Genomic DNA, 7,434 nt, shown 5'->3' on the forward strand with positions numbered 1-7,434 from the left:
TTTTGACGATTAGTAACGATCTGGGTTTGTAAGTCGATAGTCGATTTGTGTACAACAGAAATCGATGTCGATGGTTGATTATTTGGAAACGCGAAGCGACGAGAGATTCAATAGTTGATGTCGATGATCGGATTTTGGTTTGTGATTTCGAAGGCTGTGATTTTGGGGTTGATCGATTCGAAGGGTATTTGCTTTGGGTTTGGGAAGAACGAACGAAAATTTGGGTTTAATGACTAACGAAAGAAATTTTGATTGTGAACAAATGATCGACTGGGTTGGAAATCTAAACTTAACTGAGTATGAATCAATTAACGAAAATGGGTGTTTGATTTCGTACGAAGCCTTGATGTTGAGCTGTTGTTGTATGAACGAAGTGTGTTGTTCTTTCAAACGAAAAACTGTAAGAACGAAGTTATGATTCAGAGGTTGGATGATTAAGATGTTACTGTTCATTAAAAGGCTTCGTTATGCTTCGATTTCGTATGAAAATTTTCGTATGCTTTGTATGTTGAGAATTTTTGTTTGATTGGGGAAGATGAAGTTTCATACGGAGAGGAGAGAGAAAATTTTGGGTGAAGATGATTTTCGTACGAAGAGGAGAGAGAAGGAAAAAGTTTCGTGTGTTTGGGTTGCCTGATTTCGTGTGAATTGAGGAAAAATAAAGCAATGTTACGTAAATGGCCCCTGAAATTTCGTTAGTTTAACACCTTTCCAAATTTTCGTATGAACAGGAGATGCTTTCGTACGAAGCGTTGAAAATTTCGTATGTTTGGAATGGAAAAGCAAAATTTTCGAATGTAGTCCCTCAAGTTTCGAATGGTTGACAAATGGAAAAAGGCTTCGTATGAATGATCAACATTTCGTATGTTTTGATCAAAAAGCAGAATTTTCGAAAACAGCCCCTGAACCTTCGAAAATTTGGCACTTAGAGAATTAATTGAAGTTTCGAATGTTTGACATTTTTTACCCAAATTCGAAAATTTTCTGAAGCTTCAAATGTTTGGGACAACTCTTCGTATGTTTGGTGCACAAAGACAAAATTTTCGAAAATAGTCCCTGAGGCTTCGAATGTTTGGCGGTTCATACCCAAATTTGAAAAAGGACTGTTTTTGCTAAAAAAATTGAAGAAAATGCATTTCAAGCCCCTGCAGTTTGTGCAAATTGACGCTTTCTACCCGGCTTTGGAAAAGGGGGAGAGTTTTGCATATTTTGCTGTTTTGGGCGCACCGGGTCACTGCAGAATTTTGAAATTGACAATTTCTACCTATTTTTGAAAAATTTTGTCAAAGACGATCCGTGAACGAAGCTAAAAATTGAATATTTTTTGGGTTTTTCGGATTGAAGCACAAAGTTTAAGCCACATGTTAAGGGGGAGTTTTGACACGAAAAATTCCGAATAGAGCACGTTCTCTTTCCTTGAAGGTTTTATAATCAAATTTTGATTATAAAAAGGGGGAGAAATTTATATGGAAATTCGAACTTGAATTTTTCATATTACGCGAATTTGAAGACCGAAGTGACCTTAATTTTTGAAGCTTACGAAATGATGAAATTGGAAGTTCGGAAGTGATGTATTCGAAATGGGTTTGGTTTTATTGATGATTTTTGGGGTGTGCTTTATGCTCAACTTTTGGTGATCAATTTGGAGTTTGAGAAGCTCGTGATCATTCGTTGATGCTCGGTTTGTATGGTCTCACATCCTAGAGCCCAAATTGAAGAATCATGGAAGAATTGAAGATTGAAGTTCGTTTCGACATGTGTCACCTTTGAGGCTCAGATCGCATAGTTGCTCGATTTTGGAAGAATTGAAGTGGGTCATTCATTCCTAACTTTGAGGGGGAGAATGTTGGGGTGCACAGTTTTTCTTGAATGACTTTGTAATGTTTGACTTTTGTAAAACCCACTTGCATGTGGAGTATTAGCCTTGTGACACATCAGAGATAGAGAGTGAGAGAGAGACATGTAAACACCTCTATAAATAGTGGGTTCATACCACTTGTAGAGGTGTGCTTGAGAGATGTAAAATTGAGTGTCTAAGTGTGTGTTATTTATGTAGTCTAGATCTAGATCCTTTTTGTGTAACACCATATACAATCAATACATCTCTTGAACACCCAAATCACCATGTTCATTGTGCAAACTTTAATTCCGCATGTCAAACCATGTTCTTATGTCACAACAATACTATCATGATTAAAATATTCTATTTAAAGTGGTAGACATCTAAATGCAATAAACCACACACTCATTAGCTTACCCAAGTATATGTAAAGGTTGGCATGCGTTAGGGCGCCAAATTTGGAGAAGGAGGAGAAGGGTTAGGCCACCAGCATCTTCATTCCTTCACCTTTCTTCGTCACATACTCTTCCACCACATTCCACCACCACTATTGATCGACTTTATCCCCTTCCATCACCACCATTGATCGGTCACTTATTTACCTCTCACCATCTCGTTGTCTTCCACCCCTTACATCATGTTACATAACACTTATTGAAAATTCACCTCCCATCACCACCATTGGTTTTATGCACACTCTGTCTGTAACTACTCGTGGTATTTTGGGAGGGATGTCGGAGATGATGGGAAGGAGATACAAGGATGAGGACTCGTAATGGAGAGAGTGAGACAAAGGAGTGTCTAGAAAGTTAGGGTTTTTCTTGTTATTTGGTCATAAATATAATGAAATAATATGTAAATTACATAAATGGTTCTTATGGTGTACTGTATTTTATAGCTTTGGTCCAACAGTAATAATTTTTTATCATGTAAAAAAAATTAACAAGACAAAATTTAGATAACGATTGAGAGACCAATTAACCACGAGCACTTCCCGAGTAAGCGAAATATAAAGTTGGACTAAAGTTGTGCATTTTGAAAAACTAAAGGATCATTTCTTCATTTTTGTCTGACAAATATTTTATAACGGATTAATCCCGTTCTTGATAAAAACCAACTTCTATAAAGTATAAACCCACATTTAGACAGTTGAACATAAACACCAACATTCATTTAATAATCACATTCTTTTTCCAAACTAAAACGAGGTTCAACCAAACATATAACGGCGCCATAAATCCTACGTTGCAAACCCCAACCGAATACAAATCATCTTGTAATAAGGAATTTTCGTTGTTCGAGTGCTTGTGATCTTTGTTCTTTGTCCCATTTCAATCTATTCATTGATCAGTTAAGATGACTTCAAGGGATGTTGTTGAACAAGAAAACCGAGGTATACCCTTATTCAAAACTAGCTTTTGATTGAATCTCGTATGCTTTGTTTCTTGAAGTTGTTCTTAGGCTCAGTAGATTTACTGGTTTTGTAATTGCTCCTCTGTTAATGCTTTTTTTTTTTTCTGGTTAAATTGCGTATAATCAGTATATGATTTCAGGGTTTTTGATCCTTTTTCTTGGATGATTTTCTATTGATGTGTGAAACTTTATGTTCTTTCTCTTTCTAAACCATCGTAATTTAAATTCTTGATTGTTGTTGCGTTTTCTTAATTGGAAAGATTACTACAAGGGATTTTGTTGTAGAAGAAAACCGAGGTATACCCTTATTCAAAACTCGCTTTTGATTGAATCTCGTATGCTCTGTTTCTTGAGGTTGTTCTTAGGCTTAGTGGATATACTGGCTTTGTAATTGTTTCTATGTTAATGCTTTTTATTTCTGGTTAAATTGCATATAATTAGTATATGATTTCAGGGTTTTTGATCCGTTTTCTTGGATGATTTTCTGTTGATGTGTGAAATTTGATGTTCTTTCTCATTCTAAACCATCATAATTTAAATACTTGATTGTTGTTGGGTTTTCTTAATTGGAAAGTTTGAATGTTAATTTTGTCATCAAATGTAAAGGAGAAGAAGATACTGAGTGAAATCGACAATCTCATTGCAATCACTCGCCCTGTTACAAGAAGTTTCCGTGCACAATTGATCGCCAATACAATACCTGAAAACCAAAAGGTGAAAGAAAAAAAGTTCTCAAATTTATTAATTAATCGCTCAAATTAAACATTACACAATTTTTTTACATAACTTTTTTTTTGTTTTCTTACTATGTAGAATTTATTAGTTTTTTTTTACAAAATTGACCCACGACTTTTTATTGATGGTGTTTTACAGAAACCAATGGCAGTGAACGTAAATAAGTTAAAAGCTACAATAATCAAGACAAAACCACCATCGCTGCCACAAAATGCAACCGTGATCGAGATCAGTCCAGACCAGTGTTGTAAAACTCGCCGAGTTGGCCGATTACTCCTCCGAGTACTGGTTACTCGGCCCCTTACCGAGGCGAGTTACAAAATCCCGAGTACTTCCCGATCGGCCCCTTACTGAACTGAGCAGTGTTGTAAAACTCGGTCAACTCGATGATTAATATATATAATACACTTAATGATTTATTATTTAACACACACACATGTGATTATTACTACATATATATCTTAAATTTTCAGTAATTATTCACAAAGTGAGACCATTATGTGTTTTTCAGTTTTTGTGTATTCACATTTATCTAACTTTGTAACATATTTCAATCAACTTATGATTTTGACATATATAATTTCCCTAAAAATATTTCTACATGAATTACCGACTCCGAGTACTCCCCGAGTACTCGCTACTCGGTAGTCGGCCGAACAGGCCCCGAGTAACGAGTTCTACAACCTTGGTCCAGACACTGAAGAATTGAAGAAACCTAAATCTTGGTCTTCACAAAACAAGTCGCCTCAAATGTCACTCACTTCAACACTGACTGCCCGGAGCAAGGCTGCCCATTGCCCGAAACAACCAAATGTTGTCGATATTGATGCTCAAGATGTTGATAATGAATTGGATAATGTAGACTATGTTAAAGACATATACGAATTCTACAAACTTGTTGAGGTACATATATAGATAGATACAAAACCCTAGATGCAACATGTATGTGTGTGTATGTGTCTATATATATATATATATATATATATATATATATATATATATATATATACACACACACACACACAATTTCATTGAATTACTTGATGTGTTTATGATGTAGAATGAAACCATAGTTCATGACTACATCCATACACAACCTAAGATGGCCGAAAAGAAAAGGGCAAGTCTGATCGACTGGCTGATAGAGGCTCATAATGCATTCGATCTCATGAATGAGACATTGTACCTTACAGTCAACATCGTTGACAGTCTTTTGGTGTCTAAAATTTTCGCTAATAGAGAACTAACGTGTGTAGGAGTTGTTGCAATGCTTATTGCATCAAAATATGTAGAAATGTAGACAAATCCAATGGTGTATGGTTTTGTGGAAATCTTGAATAATCAGTACGAGAAAGAAGATGTTTTGGTGATGGAGAAATGGATTTTAAGTCAAATGGAATGGAGTTTAACAGTTCCTACGCCGTGTGTGTTTCTCACGAGCTTCATCAAAGTCGTCGCAGCCATAACCCCACTTGAGATTGAAGTACGTATTGATTTCATTATTTTTTTTATTTAGGTATAAAATAAAAATGGCATGGGGGTAAAATGGTCATTTTACAATAACTTAACGCCTCATATCTAATGGTGTTAGCCAGCGTACCAAACGCCCAACAAACTGAAACCACGAGGATTGTCCATGTAACGAAGTTCGATAGTTGGACTGAACTTCTAATTTCCACTAAATCACAGGGACCGTTTTTGTAATTTGATTATGATATTTGGAATATTTGGAATACCAATTACAATATTTGGAATACCAGTTATAGGTGGAACTGATGGTGTATTTCTATGCAAAATTGGGAATGATGAATTACCATATCATCATAAGATTTTGTCCATCTATGGTCGATGCGTCAGTGGTTTATGCTGCACTCAAAGCCCTTAACAAAAACCTTGTGTGACATAAAACACTTGAAATGCACACAAGGTTTACAGAAACACAAGTGATGGAATGCATGAAGATGCTGGTGGTATCTCATCTAATGGTGAAGGATGGCGAGAAGGAGAAGGCAATATACAAAAAGTACTTGAGGCCCAAAACTCTATTGTCGTAGTATAAGGATACTAGAATAGACGAGGTATATGGTAGGGGAGATGAGAGGAAAATGGTAGTGCATATTGAACGATAATTGTGAATATATATTGGATTTCAATCACTAAAATGTTCTATTACTTTTATCCGTATATATTAGGAAATAGTCACGATAATCATATCTTTTAAGTTTTTAATATTATTTATAATTAAAATGTAAAATAAAATAATCCCACCCTACTTGTAATTGAAATATTTCTTCTAGGTTCATTAAACAAATAATTTCACTCTTGTTTCGTGAATATTACAAGTTTACAACATTTTCTTTTTCCCGGATGTCGAACCTCGTTTCGCTTGGCTTTCTAAAATTCGACGATAAAAGTCAATTCCAATCTTACACCCACTGTTTCTACACAATTTATTGTCACGAGATGACTCAATCACCGTGTGCCACTTGGTGTTTCTTCGAATAAGTCAGGCTTGGAACACTTCCTTACGATGTACTAACGACTGGGATAGCAAGAGATATGATAACGAATGCTACGAAGTAAGAAAGAAAGCTTCTATAATAGACTCGGCTACTTTACAAGGCAAATTCCCAATGATTCCTACAAATGAGGCATCCTTCCTATTTATAGGTACCTTACACCTCCTCAAATGGAAGTTTCTAAGTCCCGATCATTCTTGACTAATCTAGACTCTTCTTATTATATACATGGCCTTTACAAGACTCTAGAATATGGTATACTTGTCTACGATGCTCTAAAAATATCTAGGTCGTCCCGACATTATCCAAATCGTTCTTGTATGATCTAGCGTGTTCTAGATCGTTCCAAAGTCTTCCGGGTCATTCTAGCTTCGTCTAGTGCCTTAATGGCATTATTGTAATTTGAGGCTTCGGATAAAATTTTTCATTTTTAATTAAGGAAAAATCATTGTTTTCAATCAAACCTAAGTCATAAGAAACCCATATCAAGTACAAATATTCCAAAATCAATGTATCAAAATATCTCGCAAACATGTCACCGAAGGATGTGTACGATCACACCTTTATTTTCCTCCGATTGTAACATCCCGATGTGAGGTACTTCTAAATTAACCCCCTTTAATTCATTTATATTGCATTTGGTCCCAAAGTTCAAGAGTGGATGCAAAAAGGGCCTACTTGCTAAAAGAGGAAACCTTAATTTTTAGGTTTTGGCTGGTATTTAAGCATCCTTATGGCCTCATTTCCCTTCACCTTATCAACCTCCACCCTCTCATTCGTTTTTGTAACCCCAGTTCACCTTGAGAAGCCATTTCTAGCCTAAAAGTGTGTGTTTGTGTGCTTAGTAGAAGAAGGAAGGAAGTCGAGCTCATTTTAAAAGAGTGAAGCACTTTGGATTTGGGACTTACTCTTCATTTGCAACCCTTC

The 7,434-nt window shown here is 35.8% G+C and overlaps 1 pseudogene; it reads left to right on the forward strand.

Annotated features, from left to right (window-relative positions):
• The first annotated feature begins 3,196 nt into the window (after nucleotides 1–3,196).
• Nucleotides 3,197–6,042, forward strand: LOC145111285 (G2/mitotic-specific cyclin S13-7-like; annotated as a pseudogene).
• Nucleotides 6,043–7,434: the final 1,392 nt, after the last annotated feature.

The sequence above is a fragment of the Lactuca virosa genome, chromosome 1 (genome assembly GCF_052849685.1).
Source record: "Lactuca virosa cultivar CGN04683 chromosome 1, Lactuca_virosa_CGN04683_v6, whole genome shotgun sequence".
Taxonomy (NCBI): domain Eukaryota; kingdom Viridiplantae; phylum Streptophyta; class Magnoliopsida; order Asterales; family Asteraceae; genus Lactuca; species Lactuca virosa.